This window comes from Raphanus sativus, chromosome 5 (assembly GCF_000801105.2).
Source record: "Raphanus sativus cultivar WK10039 chromosome 5, ASM80110v3, whole genome shotgun sequence".
Classification (NCBI taxonomy): Eukaryota; Viridiplantae; Streptophyta; class Magnoliopsida; order Brassicales; family Brassicaceae; genus Raphanus; species Raphanus sativus.
In genome coordinates, this window is record NC_079515.1 from 14,540,036 (window position 1) to 14,559,223 (window position 19,188).

At 39.3% G+C, this 19,188-nt stretch overlaps 1 non-coding gene and 1 pseudogene across 1 annotated transcript; one reads left to right on the plus strand and one right to left on the minus strand.

Annotated features, from left to right (window-relative positions):
* Positions 1 to 10,958: 10,958 nt before the first annotated feature.
* LOC130495427 (small nucleolar RNA R71) lies at positions 10,959 to 11,065 on the plus strand. The gene has a single exon (XR_008934696.1). It is a non-coding gene; the product is annotated as a small nucleolar RNA R71 (small nucleolar RNA).
* Positions 11,066 to 15,375: 4,310 nt separating this feature from the next.
* On the minus strand, positions 15,376 to 18,778 carry LOC108858306 (WAT1-related protein At1g25270-like; annotated as a pseudogene).
* Between the last annotated feature and the right edge of the window lie 410 nt (positions 18,779 to 19,188).

The window sequence follows — 19,188 nt, forward strand, 5'->3', positions numbered from 1 at the left end:
TATATTGTATGCTTATTTTTATTACATTGTATATTTATGATGCTAGAACTTTCAGAGTTCCTAAAACAAATGTTGTAATATAAGTGAAATGTCGAACCAATTCCAAGGGATTCAAAGCACCAAGAATGCAAGTACTTCCTTAATCTAAGTGCAATCGAAGATTTGATGATTTCTAGAACCTAATAAGCAATAACTTAAACAATAAAAACAGTAAATCAATGAACTTTCTTTTATGAGAAAGGAGAACTCATGGGTATAGGAATTTAGACCTTGGGTGATCAAGCTTCGAACTAAGGATGGCAACAGTCAATCAAACTAATTAACCTTAAGCTTAGACACAATCTTAAACAAACTCTATGTCTAGATGAATGCTCATTTGCTAACATATTTCAGACATCAAATGTCTTTGGCTGAATAATATAAAAGCAATCATTAACAAACAAGTCTATTGGCTATCTTAACACCCTTAACAACAAATGTCTTTGGTAAAGTGTGTTAAGAGCTTAGGAGAGTTGACTCAGACATATCATCGAACACCTTGTGGGTGGGATATGTCTAAAGATCAACTTTTGAGAGGCCAACTCAATAGATGCATAACGAATACTCTCCTAGGAAAAGAATAAGGTTTGATTAATACTAAAACATCCTAGAACTAACTTAATCACCCTAAATCTTCCTAACCCATGAATTCAATGGTGGATTACTCACTAATGTTCATGATCATTCTTAAACCCATATTGAGTTTCAGATTGATCATAAACAGAGATAAAATAACAGAAATCAACAAGAAATAAAATAAGAACAAGAGAATCAATGATCCAAAAGATGAAATCTCCAATAGTTTTTGATGTTTACCAAGTGTAAAAGATAGATTAGCCTCTGGTGGCTTACACAATACTTAAACTTAGGTTTTAGAACAGAAAAACGTGCATACAAATGACTAAAATGCCCCTGAGAAATGTTTAAGTTCGAGATGAAACGGGCTCGGAGCGACCAGGAAGGGTCGCTCCACACGGCCGCTGCAAATGAGACGAGCGAGCTGGTCCCCTCGCTGGCTCGGGGTCGCTCCAGGGGACGAGGCGCAGCGGGTGGAGAGAGCCGCTCCGGTTGGTCGCTGCTGGTAAGACGAGCGAGCAGCACGGGCCGCTGAGGCGGGGTCGCTCCAAGGGGCGAGGTGCAGCGAGCGGGTGGAGTCGCTCCGCATGGTCGCTGCAAAGAAGACGAGCGACTGGCTCGACTCGCTGAGGTGAAGCCGCTCCAGGATGATGAAGACGCAGCGGGTGGTGGGAGTCGCTGGGGTGAGGCCGCTCCAGGTCATGAGGTCGGAGCGACTGACGGGACCCGCTGCACTGAGGTCGCTGTGGCTTTAGTCGTCTCTAAGTCACTCCTTTTGCCTCTTTTGAGTCCCCAATGCATCCCAAATGATCCATGTGGTACTCCAACACCTGATAAAGACTTATGTATGCAAAATGCAACCTAAACATGCCTAAAACCTAATCTAGATGATCAAAATGCATGCGAATATGAAGATAAAACAATGGAAATATGCAAGACATCAACTCCCCCAAACTTGTCCTTTACTTGTCCTCAAGTGAACTTTCTAGGACTCATAGGGGAAGAGGTTTGAAAGTGGGAGCTCATAGCCAAGAGAAACACACAAGCACTCGCTTCAACATAAGAATTCAGCACAAGCACACTCTCCTTTATTATCCTCTAGCTTCTTTAGGCCTATCTTAACTCAACATTATTCATTCACACATTCAGCTTAGCCAACTCTCACATTCATTAAGCAATACAACAAGTGAGCTCTATGCAAATGGTCAATTGGTCCAAGTCATTTGGGTAAGGGAAGGCTTTTTGTTCTAGTGATCAAGGGGTTCAAAGCTCATTATCTTCAAGGGGGTTCACTCTCAAAACAAGTAGCCTTGACATTGCACATAATATATCTAAGAAAGGGATCAACTAATGCATACAATGCTCAATCCTCATTGTTCTACCCTTTTTCAAACATACAAGTGACTCAATTATTCCCAAAGTTACACCCCACTCACATCTCTCACCCAAAAATTTCAAGAACAAAACCACAAACTCTTCAATCAAGGGAAATATCTAAACTCTTAAAACACAACCTCTTAGCTCATTCACACTTTGCTAGCCCCCTTTCTTTATTCTCTTCTCTTTTTTTTTATTTTTTTTTTTATTTTGCTGCTTTCTTATTTTTTTTTTTATTTTGGGGGCCAAGACTTTCACAATTTGAGCTAGAGGTTTTATACAATTCCCAAAGAGACAGTTAAGCACAAGAGTTCAATCGTTTTCTTTCAACCTTCAAAATCCCAAGTCAAACTTCTCAACACTCACCTCCCCACATATAGCTAGACAATAGTGTAATCTAGCAAGAATGAAGACTGAGCATTGTCGTTCCCAATACTCTCAAGATTATGCACATGTAAGACTTTCCGAAAAAGGCTTCACTCAATCAATCAAATGAAGGCTTAAAAGGAGGAGAGGGTTTTAGGGAGTGGACTGCCACTAGAGATTGTCAAAAAGATTGGCATAAAAGGCGCGACAACTCTAGTGTGTATATCCATGACTTAGCACACAAGAGACCATAAGCAAGAAGTTAAGTTCATTCAGTTCATTTAAAGTTGTAGTTGGCTTAAGAGATTGAGTTTCAGGGAGAGTTTTCAAGGCACGAAACTTACAAGGTTTTCGAGAGAGGCGCATGAACTAAGCAAGGCTAGACAGTGCTCTCTACAAGGCATTTTAAATCATTGCTCCCAATGCAAATGAATGCAACCTATATGCTCTAGACTCTCCTAAAAGTGCAAATGATGCAAACTAAATGATTATTTTTTTTTTTTATGCAAATAGATATGTACAATGCATGGACTCAATGCAGGACCATCAAAGCAAACATGATTAAATACTTGGTACCTCCCCCAAACTTAAGTCACACAGTCTCTGTGTTATTAAGCTGAGAGAGATACCGAAAATAAATCCTAAAAAAAAAAAAACAACAAAGAAAAGCTAGTGTATACAAGAGAAGGTGACAGAGTACCTCCTATCGGTAGCGAGTAGAGCCAGATGGCTCGTACTCATCGGTGTCAGGTGGAAACGTGGTGTAGTAGCCGCCTGGCATGGTGCTGTGCTCCTCAAATCGTGGCTGGCTAGAGATCTCTTCGATCTCGATCTCCTCCTCAGAATCAGCAAGGGAGGGTGATTTGTTGCCCGAGGAAGAGGGGAGGATCGGTGGATTTCTCCAGCGACGCTGCTGCTGCCTTTCAGTGAGGGGGAAACCAAGGGCTGAGGGGTTTGGTGGAGGCTGGGGTACAGGGTCGTCTGGGAACTCGAAGTCCGCTCTGCTACATCCCGCAAAACCTCCCCTAGTCAAGACATCAGCTATCTTTCTCAAGATCTTGGATGTTGACTTCGCTTTCCTCTTCGCAGTCTTGCTCATTTCCTTACACTTCTTCTTGAGCTTCTCAATCGTCCTATCCTGAGCCTTGTTCCATCTCTGGAGCCTACTGATATGATCGTGGGCGTCGCGAAGGGCACCAGGGGGAAGGGTTCCGGAGTATGGTGTGAAAGTGTAGCGACGCTGCCCATAGACTGGCTCAGCGTCCTCATCTTCCACTGGCTCAGCTTCTGGCATAGCTCTCCCAATAGTCTCTTCTGCTTCCGTGCAAGGGCCGATGGGATCAAGGGACCCATGCTCACCAAGGAAAGCACCCGTAGGAATGATGAAGCTGACACCGCAGGGCCCATTTATGTTTGTCAGCTCTCTGTTTGGGAGAACTACCTCGGCCTTTTTGCCCTCGATCTTGTAGTAGTATACGTAGTCACCCTTGTATCTCCCACTAAAGTAAGTGGCTTGCCTCAAGTAAGGAGCATCCAAGAAGATCGGTGCTGTCGCGTCGTTTCCCAACGAGATACCCTTGAACTCAAGTAAGGGAGTGATCAAACTTCCAATCCCAATCTTTGGTGAGGAGTCACCGGTGGTCCAAGCCCAATCTCTGTAGTGCCGAAGACGTCCCACAAAGAACCTGACCCATCCAACCTCTGAGTAGAGCTCCATGGAGAAAGGGAGCTGCGCGTGTGTGGCGTAGGGCTGAATGGCTGGGAAGAACAAGTACATGTCTTCATCCGTGATGGTGCCAACTTCCTTTCGTGGGTAGAAGGTATGGACAAGTAGCCTGTGTAGGTAACACACTGAGGGATGCCTGATATGAGAGTTCTTGTCCTTTCCAGTAGAGCGTTCGTTACCACTGATCAGCTTCCAGAGCTTCTGGGGGAGGTTGTCGGTTTTCTCAGGAAAGGAGTACTGCAAATCTGGAAAACCCATCACTCTCTCGATTTCTTTGAAGCTCATGGTGTAGCTTCTCCCATGCACTGTGAATGCGATCTTTCCCCATCCTTCCCTTGCGTGCTTGGTTTTGTGAACAGTGACGAATAGGGAGGAGAGAAACTGGCATGAAACTTCTTTGTAGAGAGGATATGCCATGGTGTAGAGCTTCGGCATCCTCAAATGAACCAGCATTGCCTCGATATCAGCTTCGAGACCCAGCTGTCGCAGCAACTGGATGTCTGCAAACCTCGTTGGCATCCAAGTCATCTCATTCTTCAGAACGTCATAGAGTTGCTCAACAGTTGGCTTCTTTTCTCTGTCTCTTTCAACCACAACTCCTTTTCCCTTAGACGTTTTAGCTTTCTTTGCTGGAGCAGGTTCATCTGCACTTTCATAATCGCTCTCTTCAATCTCCGGAACTGCTACACTCTTTCCCGCTCTCTTCTCCGCTGCCAACTTTTTCTTTTCAGCTGCTGTAGCTTGTCTCTGTGTCAGCTGTGTTCCCGAGCCAGATGCGGGTGCTTTCCCTCGAGCGGCTTGCTCTTTAATCTCTTTCGCCGTCTTGCTTGTCTTAGTCATTGTACCTAAACACAAGATAAACTTGGAGAGGAGTAAGTTGAATGAAGCAAGAATCACACTTTTCAAAATCTCAATAGATGAAAGTTAAGATGAACAAAGTGATTCTAGAGTCAAAAGAGTTTCAGCTCAAACTTCTAAACAACTTATCAAGCAAATCCAACCACAAACACACTCAATTAGGACCCAATTCGACAATCCCCAAAAACCATGAACCCTAATTTGCAAAAGTTCAAATTCAACTCAATTTCACCATGGAATCAACAACCCAACTTAATATATAAGCTTTCCCTAGTCTATTTCACCACAATCAAGCAAGAAAAAGTCCAAATTTTGATTTTGAAAATCTAGGGTTCATGGACTTACGAAATTGGTTTCAAGAACACAATACCTTGCTTTGGATGGATGGAAAAGGTGAATAGGTGTGGGGAATTAGACTACAGGGGCGAAAGCTTGGATGTGAGTGAAAGAATGAGGTGATTTGGTGAAGATTTGAGTGAGATATGGGGTTTGGAGTGGTGAGAGCTTGAGAGAGTTTGTGAATTTGGTGAGGGATGAGAGTGAGGGAGAAGATGTCGATGGGGGGGGAAGTTGGGTAGGTCTAGGGTCGGGTGGTCCGGTTAGGGTGGTTAGGGTCGGTTCAATTAGAGTGAACCGGGTTTTCAGATTAGAGAACTTACCTGACCGGAGGCCACAGCGACCGACCAGACCCGTTTTATGAGGTCGCTCCGGAAAGACGAGCGACCGGCTCGAGCCGCTGGGTGGGAGTCGCTGCGGGATGGAGCGACTGGGAGACCCGCTGGGAAGCCTCGCTGTTGATGCTCGAAAATAACGAGCGACCGGCCCTGGTCGCTAGGGGTGAGTCGCTGCGGGCTGGAGCGGCCAGTGCTACCCGCTGCCCCTTGGTCGCTCTGCACCTGCGACACTGTTCACTCTTTTTTTTTTTTTTTTTTTTTTTAAAGATCAAAACAAGATAAAAAAAATAAAAACAAGTTTAGAAATGCAATATATGCAAGGATAGACATGGGACTTCCTCCCAAGTGAGCTTGTTTAAAGTCTCTAGCTTGACTTTACCTCCTTCCGGGTTAGGCCGGGGTGGGATCAGAAAGTGGAGTTGAGACTCCATCTTCCTTTGGTGCTGTGGCCATGTAGAGCTTAACTCTTTGCCCGTTGACTGTGAAGTCTCTTCCATCAGTACCCCACAAAACAATAGCCCCATAAGGTCTGATCTCCTTGATCTTTAATGGACCGGACCACCTTGACTTGAGCTTTCCTGGGAACAACTTCAGCCTAGAGTTGTAAAGAAGAACTTGGTCTCCTTCCTTGAACTCTCTTTTCAGAATGCTCTTGTCATGGAAGGCTTTGGTCTTTTCCTTGTAGATCCTTGAATTCTCAAAAGCATCCATCCTTATCTCATCAAGTTCATGGAGCTGAAAAAGTCTCTTTTCCTTGGCACTCTTGATGTCAAAGTTCAGCAACTTCACTGCCCATAGTGCCTTGTACTCAAGCTCCACTGGTAGATAACAAGACTTCCCATAGACAAGGTTGAAAGGTGTGGTTCCCAAGGGTGTCTTGTAAGCTGTCCTATAAGTCCAAAGTGCATCATCAAGTTTAGTAGACCAATCCTTCCTTGTAATCCCCACAATCTTCTCCAAAATGGACTTGATCTCTCTGTTAGAAACCTCAACCTGACCACTTGTCTGAGGATGGTAAGGAGTTGCTACCTTGTGCTTCACACCCTTCTTCTTGAGAAGCCCTTCAATCAGTTTGTTAATGAAGTGGGAGCCTCCATCACTGATCACAACCCTTGGAACTCCAAACCTTGGGAAGATGACACTCTTGAACATCTTGGTTACCACCTTGGCATCATTGGTGGGGCTTGCTATGGCTTCCACCCATTTTGAAACATAATCAACAGCCACAAGGATGTATTTGTTGCCATGAGATGATGGGAATGGTCCCATGAAGTCAATACCCCACACGTCAAACACTTCAACTTCAAGGATGGGATTCTGAGGCATTTCATTCCTCTTGGTAATGTTTCCTCTTCTTTGGCATGAATCACACCTCAAAACAAAATCTTATGTATCCTTGAACATGTGTGGCCACCAGAATCCTGCTTGTAGCACTTTTGCAACAGTCTTGAAGGTGGCAAAGTGACCTCCATAAGATGATCCATGACAGTGTGTAAGGATCCCTTCAACTTCTTCATTGGCAACCACTCTTCTGTAGAGCTGATCCTTGCAGAGAATGTAGAGGTAAGGCTCGTCCCAATAGTATCTCTTCACATCCTTGAAGAACTTCTTCTTGGCATAGCCCACAAGATTCAAAGGTTCTTTTCCTGTGGCTAAGTAGTTCACCAAATCAGCATACCAAGGTTCCTTCTCTTCAGTAGCTTTAACCTCTTCAAGCTTTCTACCAGTCTCACAAGCTGCCATCACTGCTCCAATAGCCATGATCTGCTCTTCTGGAAGTCCCTCATCAATAGGAACACCACATTCTATTTTCAGTCTAGACAAGTGATCAGCTACACCATTTTCAACTCCAGGCTTGTCTCTAATCTCCAAATCAAACTCTTGGAGCAAAAGGATCCATCTCAGAAGCCTCGGTTTTGCATCCTTCTTGGCCAAAAGGTGTCTCAAAGCTGCATGATCTGTGTAGACAATGACTTTAGACCCCACCAAATAGCTCCTGAACTTCTCAAATGCAAATACAATGGCTAGCATCTCTTTCTCTGTTGTGGTATACTTCATCTGAGCATCATTCAAGGTTTGGCTCGCATAGTAGATCACATGAGTCTTGCCATCTTTCTTCTGGCCCAAAACAGCTCCCACAGCATAGTCACTAGCATCACACATGATCTCAAAGGGTAGACTCCAATCTGGTGGCTGGACAATGGGAGCATTTACAAGCTCATTCTTCAACTTCTTGAAAGCTTCTAGACATTCCTTACCAAAGAGAAAGATCTCTTCCTTGCATAACAGTCTAGTGAGTGGCCTGGCGATCTTGGAGAAGTCCTGAATGAACCTTCTATAGAAACCAGCATGCCCCAAGAAGCTCCTGATGTCTTTCACTGTCTTTGGTGGAGCCAAACTGACCATCACATCAATCTTTGCTTTGTCCACCTCAATCCCCTTCTCTGATATCTTGTGTCCAAGAACAATTCCTTCCTTAACCATGAAGTGACACTTCTCCCAGTTGAGCACAAGATTGGTGTCTTCACATCTCTGTAGGACCCTGCACAAATTAGACAAACAAGCAGAAAACGAAGATCCGTAGACAGAGAAGTCATCCATAAACACCTCTACAACATCTTCAATAAGATCAGAGAAAATCGACATCATGCACCTTTGAAAGGTGGCTGGAGCATTGCACAGCCCAAATGGCATCCTTCGATAAGCAAAGGTACCATAGGGGCATGTGAATGTCGTTTTCTCTTGATCATTGGGATGTATGGGTATTTGGAAGAACCCTGAATACCCGTCAAGAAAACAATAGAATGGATGATTTGCAAGTCTCTCAAGCATCTGATCAATAAATGGCAATGGAAAATGATCCTTTCTAGATGCAGAGTTCAGTTTTCGGTAATCAATGCACATTCTATGTCCTGTGATGGTTCTTGTGGGTATTAGTTCATCCTTATCATTTTCACCACAGTGATCCCACCCTTCTTTGGAACCACATGCACAGGAGATACCCATTTAGAATCTGAAATAGGGTAAATCACACCAGCATCTAAGAGTTTAAGAATCTCCTTCTTTACAACATCCTTCAGGTTAGGATTTAACCTTCTTTGATGCTCGATAGAAGTCATTGATTCATCCTCAAGATGTATCCTATGCATGCACAAAGTGGGTGAGATCCCTTTGATATCATCAAGGGAGTAACCTATTGCTTTTCTAAACCTTTTAAGTGTTTTTAAAAGTTCAGCAAGCTCAGGTTCAGTAAGTTCACTACTCACAATGACAGGATAGGTGTCATTAGGGCCAAGGAATGCATACCTTACACCATGGGGAAGTGGCTTGAGCTCCACCTTGGGTGCCTTAAGCTCGCTCCAGTCATCTTGCTGGGTGTTCTCTTGTTGAGTCACTGAAGCTACTTGATGGACCACTTGTGGCAGCTCTTCGTACTGATCCTTACTCTCAAACCCTTTGTGTGAATCCAGCATCATCCCATAGGTTGTACTCTCCAGGTTCTCAATCACTTCAGCCCCTTTTTCCACTGTCAAAGCCAGCTGTAGAGGATCTTCTAGAGATAGCTCTTCAAGAAGTTCATCAGCCAGAGCATCCATCTCTTCAATGTAGAAGATTTGCCCTTGCACAGTTGGTTTCTTCATAACCTCCTTGATGTCAAAGTGGAGAATGTGCCTTTTACCCAAGTGGAGATCAATCTTGCCTTCCTTCACATTCACAATAGCTCCAGCTGTAGCTAAGAAAGGTCTCCCAAGGATTAAGGGATCTTGAGCTTCTTCACCCATCTCAAGTACCACAAAATCTGTAGGGATTTCACAGTTTCCGACCATAAGAGGGAGGTCTTCCAAGATGCCAACAGGGTACTTCACTGAACGATCAGCCAACACCAATGAGAGTCTACACTTCTTGTACTGAGTGAAACCAAGCTTCTTTGCAACTGACAAAGGCATCAAGCTGACACTAGCTCCCAAATCGCAGAGACATCTCTCAAAAACCATAGGTCCAAGTGCACAAGGTAGTGTGAAGCATCCTGGGTCCTCTAGTTTCCTTGGAACATCAAGCCTCTGAATGATGGCATTACACTCATGAGTGAGAATCATCATACCCTGCATCTCCTTCTTCTTTGCAGCTACATCATCTTTTAGAAACTTGCTGTATTGAGGAACCAGCATGAAAGCATCAATGATGGGCATTGTGATCTGAACTTCACTCATCTGCTTCTCAAACAGGGCTTTGTACTTCTCCAGCAGCTGCTTCTTGAACCTTCCAGGAAATGGAAGTTTGGGCTCATAAGGAGGGGGAACAAAAGGATTCTCAGTTGCTGGAGCAGCAGCTTGACCATCTTTCACTGTTTGCTTTTCTTCTCCCACCTTTCCTTTGCCTTTGGCTTCCACAATCTTCTCTAAGATCTCATCATTGATCTTCTCATCCACAATCACAACCTCATCATCAATGTTGATGGCTACCCCCCCACCTTGTTTCTCAGCATCCTTGGTGAGAGTTGGAGGAGGCAACTGCTTGCCACTCCTAAGGGTAACAGCCTTCATTGTTTCCTTGGGGTTTTGCTCAGGTTTTCCAGGTAGAGAACCCTGCTGGCGGTTTTGGTAGTAGTCAAAGAAGCAAACTGGTTCTCCAAGGCCTTGAACTTGTTGTTAAGCTCATTGTAGCTACCATCAATCTTGTTGTGGAGATTCTTCAGCTCATATCCAACATGCTTTTCACTTCTAGTTTGAGACTCCAAGATTTGTTTCAGTAGAATATCTGTGCTGCTGGTCTGAGGAGCAGAACTAGAAGGATGAGCTTGCTGCTAAGAAGATTGGTTTCCTTTGTGAGGGAAACCAGGAGGAGGATTCTGCTGAGGCTGAGAGTTGCTTTGCTGGTTGTTCCTAGGCTGGTAACCATTCTGCTGGTTGTTTGGGTAAGATCGCTGTTGGTAGTTGTTGTACTGAAAATTGGGCTCCTTCTTGTACCAACTACCATTGTTGTTGATGAAACATAGCTCTTCTTGACCTTCCAAACCTTCAACTTCATTAGCACCAGGAGGTGCTTCTTGGGCTGGGTTACCAACGAAGTTCAGCTGCTCTTGTGTAGCCTTATCAGCAATCAGAATGTCGATCTTATCCTGCAAAGCCTTTAACTCTTTCCTCGTCTGCTTATCATCAGTTCTGTCTCCTCTGTCATGGTCTCCACTGTAGACTGCGTCACTCTTCACCATGTTGTCAACCAGCTCCTCTGCATCTGCTTCAGTTCTCCCCAAGAAGAACCCATTACTTGCAGTATCCAATCTGGACCTGTACTTAGGAAGTGCACCCCTGTAGAAAGTGCTCAGCAAGCTCTCTTTGGAGAAACCATGGTGTGGACACTGAGCTTGGTAGCCCTTGAATCTCTCCCAAGCTTCACTGAAGCCTTCCAAGTTCTTCTGCTGGAAACTGGATATCTCGTTTCTTAGCTTAGCAGTTCTTGAAGTAGAGAAGAACTTCTCCAAGAATGCTCTCTTGCAGTCATCCCAGGTGGCGATGGAGTCGCTAGGTAGAGACTTCTCCCACTGACGTGCCTTATCTCCCAGAGAGAAAGGGAATAGCTTGAGTTTGAAAGCATCTTCAGACACACCATTGGTCTTTGACAAACCACATTAGCTGTCAAACTTGTCCAAGTGATCAAATGGGTCTTCTACAGCCAAGCCATGATACTTGTTGTTCTCGATCACGTTGAGGAGTCCTGGTTTGACCTCAAAGTTGTTAGCCTCCACAGCTGGGGCTCTGATGCCAAGCCTATGACCATTGATGTTGGGACGGTCATAGGTGCCAATCGGTCGAGCAGGTCGCGGAGGATGCTGAGGGTTAACCCCTTGACCGTTTGCAGGTGGATCCATATCGATGTCCTGCTGAGCTCTTCTCTGTCTTGATATACCCCTTTCAAGTGCTCTGATGTCAGGTACAAGTGGAACTAGGTCTGATGTGCCCTTGCTCCTCAAGTTCATACACCTGAAAGTAAAAGAGGGATGAAAATGTAGAATCAGTAAACAGAAAAAGAAAAATGACTTAGTCTCAAGCAAGTGACTAAATCTCAATGTTTAAATCAATTCGGAATTTGGCAACGGCGCCAATTTGATGCTAGAACTTTCAGAGTTCCTAAAACAAATGTTGTAATATAAGTGAAATGTCGAACCAATTCCAAGGGATTCAAAGCACCAAGAATGCAAGTACTTCCTTAATCTAAGTGCAATCGAAGATTTGATGATTTCTAGAACCTAATAAGCAATAACTTAAACAATAAAAACAGTAAATCAATGAACTTTCTTTTATGAGAAAGGAGAACTCATGGGTATAGGAATTTAGACCTTGGGTGATCAAGCTTCGAACTAAGGATGGCAACAGTCAATCAAACTAATTAACCTTAAGCTTAGACACAATCTTAAACAAACTCTATGTCTAGATGAATGCTCATTTGCTAACATATTTCAGACATCAAATGTCTTTGGCTGAATAATATAAAAGCAATCATTAACAAACAAGTCTATTGGCTATCTTAACACCCTTAACAACAAATGTCTTTGGTAAAGTGTGTTAAGAGCTTAGGAGAGTTGACTCAGACATATCATCGAACACCTTGTGGGTGGGATATGTCTAAAGATCAACTTTTGAGAGGCCAACTCAATAGATGCATAACGAATACTCTCCTAGGCAAAGAATAAGGTTTGATTAATACTAAAACATCCTAGAACTAACTTAATCACCCTAAATCTTCCTAACCCATGAATTCAATGGTGGATTACTCACTAATGTTCATGATCATTCTTAAACCCATATTGAGTTTCAGATTGATCATAAACAGAGATAAAATAACAGAAATCAACAAGAAATAAAATAAGAACAAGAGAATCAATGATCCAAAAGATGAAATCTCCAATAGTTTTTGATGTTTACCAAGTGTAAAAGATAGATTAGCCTCTGGTGGCTTACACAATACTTAAACTTAGGTTTTAGAACAGAAAAACGTGCATACAAATGACTAAAATGCCCCTGAGAAATGTTTAAGTTCGAGATGAAACGGGCTCGGAGCGACCAGGAAGGGTCGCTCCACACGGCCGCTGCAAATGAGACGAGCGAGCTGGTCCCCTCGCTGGCTCGGGGTCGCTCCAGGGGACGAGGCGCAGCGGGTGGAGAGAGCCGCTCCGGTTGGTCGCTGCTGGTAAGACGAGCGAGCAGCACGGGCCGCTGAGGCGGGGTCGCTCCAAGGGGCGAGGTGCAGCGAGCGGGTGGAGTCGCTCCGCTTGGTCGCTGCAAAGAAGACGAGCGACTGGCTCGACTCGCTGAGGTGAAGCCGCTCCAGGATGATGAAGACGCAGCGGGTGGTGGGAGTCGCTGGGGTGAGGCCGCTCCAGGTCATGAGGTCGGAGCGACTGACGGGACCCGCTGCACTGAGGTCGCTGTGGCTTTAGTCGTCTCTAAGTCACTCCTTTTGCCTCTTTTGAGTCCCCAATGCATCCCAAATGATCCATGTGGTACTCCAACACCTGATAAAGACTTATGTATGCAAAATGCAACCTAAACATGCCTAAAACCTAATCTAGATGATCAAAATGCATGCGAATATGAAGATAAAACAATGGAAATATGCAAGACATTAATTTACTTATAAAAATATTTGGAAATAATAAAAATGTAAAACCGTAAATTTTTTAAGATAGGTGTGTCATGTAGTTTTTACATTTTATATTGTATATTTACTTATTTTAATTTTTCTTATATTGTATATTTACTTATTCTAGTTGTTTTGCTTTTATATCAAATTTTAATATTATGATAGATGGTTAATGTAATATGTCTATTTCTTATATTTCATATTTACTTATTATTTATTTTACTACATACTTTCAGATATATGTTTGATGTAGTTTTTCTATTTCTTATACTGAAATTTACTTATTTTTTTATTTTTGATCTTGTATATGTACTTATTCTAATTTTATTTGTTTTATATCAAGTTTCATTATTACGATAGATGTTTATGTAATATTTATATTTGTTATATTTTACATTTAATTATTATTCATTTTCTTTATATTTCATATTTACTTTTTTTTAATAATGTCAGGTGGCATCTTTTGGGAAAGATTACATTTAATTTTTTTTTGGAAATAATGAAAATGTAAACTAAATGTAAAAAAATGTAATACTACCATTTCTTATATTGTATATATTTTTATTATAATTTTCGAATTTATTTATTCAGTTTTTAAATATAAAATGGTAATAATACATTATGGACATTTTAATATAATATTGTTTATATTATATTCTTTAAAAAAAAATAGTGACATGTGACATCTTTCTAGAGAAGTTTATGTAGCTGATGTGGACGCTCTCTAGAGCCTCAAAGCGAACTTTTAATAGTATAGATTAAAAAATAAAAAATTTCTCCGATAGTTCTTTTTAAGTTTTTCTTACAAAAATAGTCCACAGAAAATAAAATGACCAAGATAATTTTTTTTTGTTTTGAAAATTTTAATATTTTGTTTCTTTAAAAAAAATTGAATACATTCCTAAAACTCTACCCCTTAACTGTAAACTCTAAGTCTTAGACTAGTTAACCCAATGGGTATAAATGCATATTTATCTTTTAATAAAATCTATTTGGTCATTTTTCCTTGGGAAAACTATTTTTGTGAAAATAAACTAAATAGAACTATCTAAGAAAATTTCTCAAAAAGAAAAAAAATTACACTTACACCCATGAATACATATTAAAATTCACTAAAAGAGAGATAAACAATCATGTACAAGATGAAACTTGAAAGAAGGCAAAGGAGGATCACTGAAGAATGGGTGAAAAGAACAAAAGAAAAGATCAAGATGTCAAAAAAAGTTTTATGTTTTAAAATTTAAGATTTTTCAACATTCTAAATAACTTCCAATTTTATTGAAATTGTATAACCAATTATATTTCATAGTGTATTTTATAATTCTTTAAATAATTTTCAATTCAAAATTTTAATTATGCTATAACGCCCCATCTGCTCACGACTAATAGACCACCCACGCCCACTATCTCGGCCCGTAGGATCCATCCCATCCGACGGTCGGTCCGTTAATTTTTTCAAGACTCAAAATCATTGTTTGATGACTTTGCAATCACCACATGACCTTTCCCCGTGTTTTGGCCTCACTCGCACGGTATCGCGAATCACTTCCCAATATGTTACCCATCCTTTCACTACTCCATCCCAACCTCGATTAACTCTAGAGTTCTAAACAGATATGTGACGGAAAGGTAAGTCAACTTTAGTGACAAAGGTAACCAAATCAATCCTCTTAAGCCTTTTTATATATCACAACTCGGGATGCTACATATGCTCTTTAGGTAAAACTGACTTTTTATTTTTGTGCATGTTTTCACTTAAAACAGTATACATTTTAAAACAGAAAGAGAGAGAGTATATAGAAAGAAGTAATAAAACTGGCAGAACAGATAATATCAAAAGGAAGCAACTACCACCAAACTGTTTTGAATTGTAACGTGGACTTGGTCTGGCCTAAGGAAGGAAGACAACGTGGTATATGTCGGGTATTGAGAGTTCAAGAAGGCAATGTCATTTGGACGGGAGCCAAAGCCATGCAAGGATGAGAATAGTATTAGAAACAAAAGCAGAGCCTTATAGATTTCTATATATATATATATATATATATATATATATATATATATATATATATATATATTTCTACGATGGACTTTATTTGATGATGCAGCCATATGGTTGAATCACGGAACCTCTCTATTATTTACTGCTGAGAGATTGGCAAGGTTCACTTCTTTGATATTCTTATTTGTTTCAACGTGTTCCGATGTAGTAGGGACACTCTTCTTTTCCTTCATTTTACACCATACCACTAGGTATACTCCTCCCACCATTATTATTGCACCAATTATACTGTAAGTTTTGTAAAATTATTAGACAGTAACATTCACATATTATATACCATACACAAGATCATAAGTTTGGTGCACCTTCCCAAATAAAGCGTTTCCTCTAAAGCAAATGATCCGACAAGGACAACAATCACCAGCCTTATGGGGCTAAACACTGTAACATATAAGGGTCCCTTTTTTTCAATGCACCAAGCAACAAGAGGCATGACGAGCCCTGAAACCACAACTCCCTACACGTTGTGCATAAGATAATTAAAAACGTGTATCAAACAAACATAGTGTATATATATATATATGCATTTAGACGCATATCAAAATAATCCTTAATCATTAGGTAGATTGGTTTTTTTACTGAATAAATAGTTGTAAGGAGGCTAATGTTCCACCCTAATCGCCATTGGTTCCAGTTATGTTCCGAACTGAGAGCAACAAGCATACACACCAAGCTTCCCGTCGCATTCATCAGACTTATGTTCCAACAATGTCCTCCAAATTCCTTGCTTATTTTTGCCTGTCAGAAAGCGCATTTTACGTTTCTTGAAGTAATGTTTGTGAACAATTTAGCACTTGCCTGCAATAGTAACCAAAGTGCGACGGAAACGTTACAGCCAAAAACCATAAGAACCCCTGAAATTGAGATGTGGTGGTGGTTCTCAGTGTCAGGGCCACAGGATTGACCAGCGTTCGAGCTTTTAAGTAAGTCAACGTGTGTTGACCAAATATGAAGCTCAAAACCTTTGTAGAATACAAAGACGAGAGCCCCACCAACACCAAGAAGCGTACCCAGAAGCTTAGCTCTCCCTTTGTTCGGTCCCAGCTGTAGAGTATCCATCCTGTTGTACATCATAAATTCATAATGAAAAGTATCAGAGTCTATCAGCATAAAAAGCATCATTAGCTTGCGATTTCTCGTGCAAATGAACTAACCCTTGATTAAATTCCTTCAGATTCGAAAATTTCATTTATATATATATGCTTTAACAAAAATAAAATTTTAAAAATGTATAGGTTCACATATATATTAGACTAATGTATATGTTCACATATACTGGTTTTACAACAAAAAGATTGAGGGCACATATATGTTCACATATATAAATATACTAGGTGTCGCGTAAAAGTTTTTTAAAATATGTTTTAATAGATAAATATAAATTATATTAAATTTTTTATTAATATTGTAAATTTTCTTATCAATATTTTAGTATAAATTTGATTTAACTAAACATAAAGATAAAAATATTTTGTTTATTTTAAATTATATTTAAGAATATGCATGTACATATTTAAAATTCTAATCTCAGATAGATTTTTCTATTTATTTATTTTAATTAAATATATTAAATAAATATGTAAAAATTGCATAATTTTCAAAAATTAAAATTAAACAATACTTATAAAATTTGTAGATATATATAAGAAACTAATGATTTACGATTTAATTTTACAATTTTGTAAAAAAATGTTTATTTTTTTGAAAATTTTATAATTATAAAATAAATAATTAAATGATATTTCGAAATTTTAGATGTCATAGTTGAATATATTTATTTTAATGATGATTTATGTGTTATTACCATATTCTAAAAAATTTCCAAATGTAAATCGACAATAAATGTAATATATGAGTTGTTACCATATTTTAAAAAGTTTACAAAAAATATAAATTAACATTAAATTTAATTGTCCATGTCATATTAATCTATAAGCCATGTCATCAATTTTAATAGCCATAAATTATATTAAATTTTTTATTAATATTGTAAATTTTCTTATCAATATTTTAGTATAAATTTGATTTAACTAAACATAAAGATAAAAATATTTTGTTTATTTTAAATTATATTTAAGAATATGCATGTACATATTTAAAATTCTAATCTCAGATAGATTTTTCTATTTATTTATTTTAATTAAATATATTAAATAAATATGTAAAAATTGCATAATTTTCAAAAATTAAAATTAAACAATACTTATAAAATTTGTAGATATATATAAGAAACTAATGATTTACGATTTAATTTTACAATTTTGTAAAAAATGTTTATTTTTTTTGAAAATTTTATAATTATAAAATAAATAATTAAATGATATTTCGAAATTTTAGATGTCATAGTTGAATATATTTATTTTAATGATGATTTATGTGTTATTACCATATTCTAAAAAAATTTCCAAAATGTAAATCGACAATAAATGTAATATATGAGTTGTTACCATATTTTAAAAAGTTTACAAAAAATATAAATTAACATTAAATTTAATTGTCCATGTCATATTAATCTATAAGCCATGTCATCAATTTTAATAGCCATGTCATATTATTTTTCTGAAAATGATTGTAGAGATGACATGTGGCAAAATCACTTCTCAAATATAGTCTAGGGGATATAGACTAATATATAATTTGGGCCACCAAGTGAATACATCATACACTTTCTACGAAGGTGTGATATAGAGAGCTTTCAGTGTCCCTTACCTAAAAGCCAATGACAATACCAAAGTGATCACCGGACTAAGGATACTGGCTGCAGTCGAAAATGTAGCTGATGTACGAACCAGGCCCGGCAAATAGAGAATATTTGGTATAGCCGCTCTGTAAAGCAGTCAAAAAAGAAGTACATAAACCACTAAATATCATGTATATAAATTATATTTTATGATCACCAAGTGACAAGTTAGAGTTCTGAATACCCAAGCAACCCCGAAAGAAATGCTAGTAAGACCAGTCTCCATGTAAATTCTGGCCGCTTCTTCCTGATCACATGGAATCCAAAATAAACCGTCTAATTACAATAACATCTGAGTAACTAATTTAACAAAAAAAAACTAACATCTGAGTAATTAATTAATATATTTTGGATGCCGGATTCCAACATGTTCATTCGAACATGTACTTTCTTTTCTTCACTTGTCCTAACAAGTGGTTTAATATGGCTTATGCACAGCATAGATAAGATTATATACGACTAACATAATGCACACAAAAAATGGTTTAACCTTTGGAAGATGAAGGCAAGGGGAAACATGAAAAGGGTAGCGAAGGAGAGACGATAAGCCACTAGGATTCTGAGATTTGTACCATCCTGGGCCGTTATCTTAAACAAAATAAACATTCCTGCGAAAATAAACTGGACCAGCAGCATGGCAATTACAGCCTTCACTTCTTCCAACATTTCTCCAATTCACTCCCAAAATTTCTATATTTTACTTTGATACCCACTCAAACCATTAACAAGCCGGTGCTCCTAATCCCTTGATCAGCTTTATTTATCTGCCAAGTTATCTTCGTCTTTGAAATACCACTATACCATTTTCATTGTGCTCCACTTCGGTTTTAGAGACCATGAAAATTAAGTAATATAAGAAGATGTGAAATTCAAGTGCTTGTTTATGGAAACTGGTGAACTAAGTAGCAAAGTTGTTGCACCAGAAAAGAAGTAGCAAAATTGTTAAGGGTAAAACCTTAAAGGCTTATTGAGTGTGAAAAGATAGATTATCTTCACAATGCAAATACATGAGGAAAGGGGAAAATATATTATGCTATTGAAGCGGTTATGCAAAAACAAAACAAAAATACTCTCTCTGTTTTTAAATAATACATGTTTTGAGATTTTCACACTTTTTAATAAAACATATTAA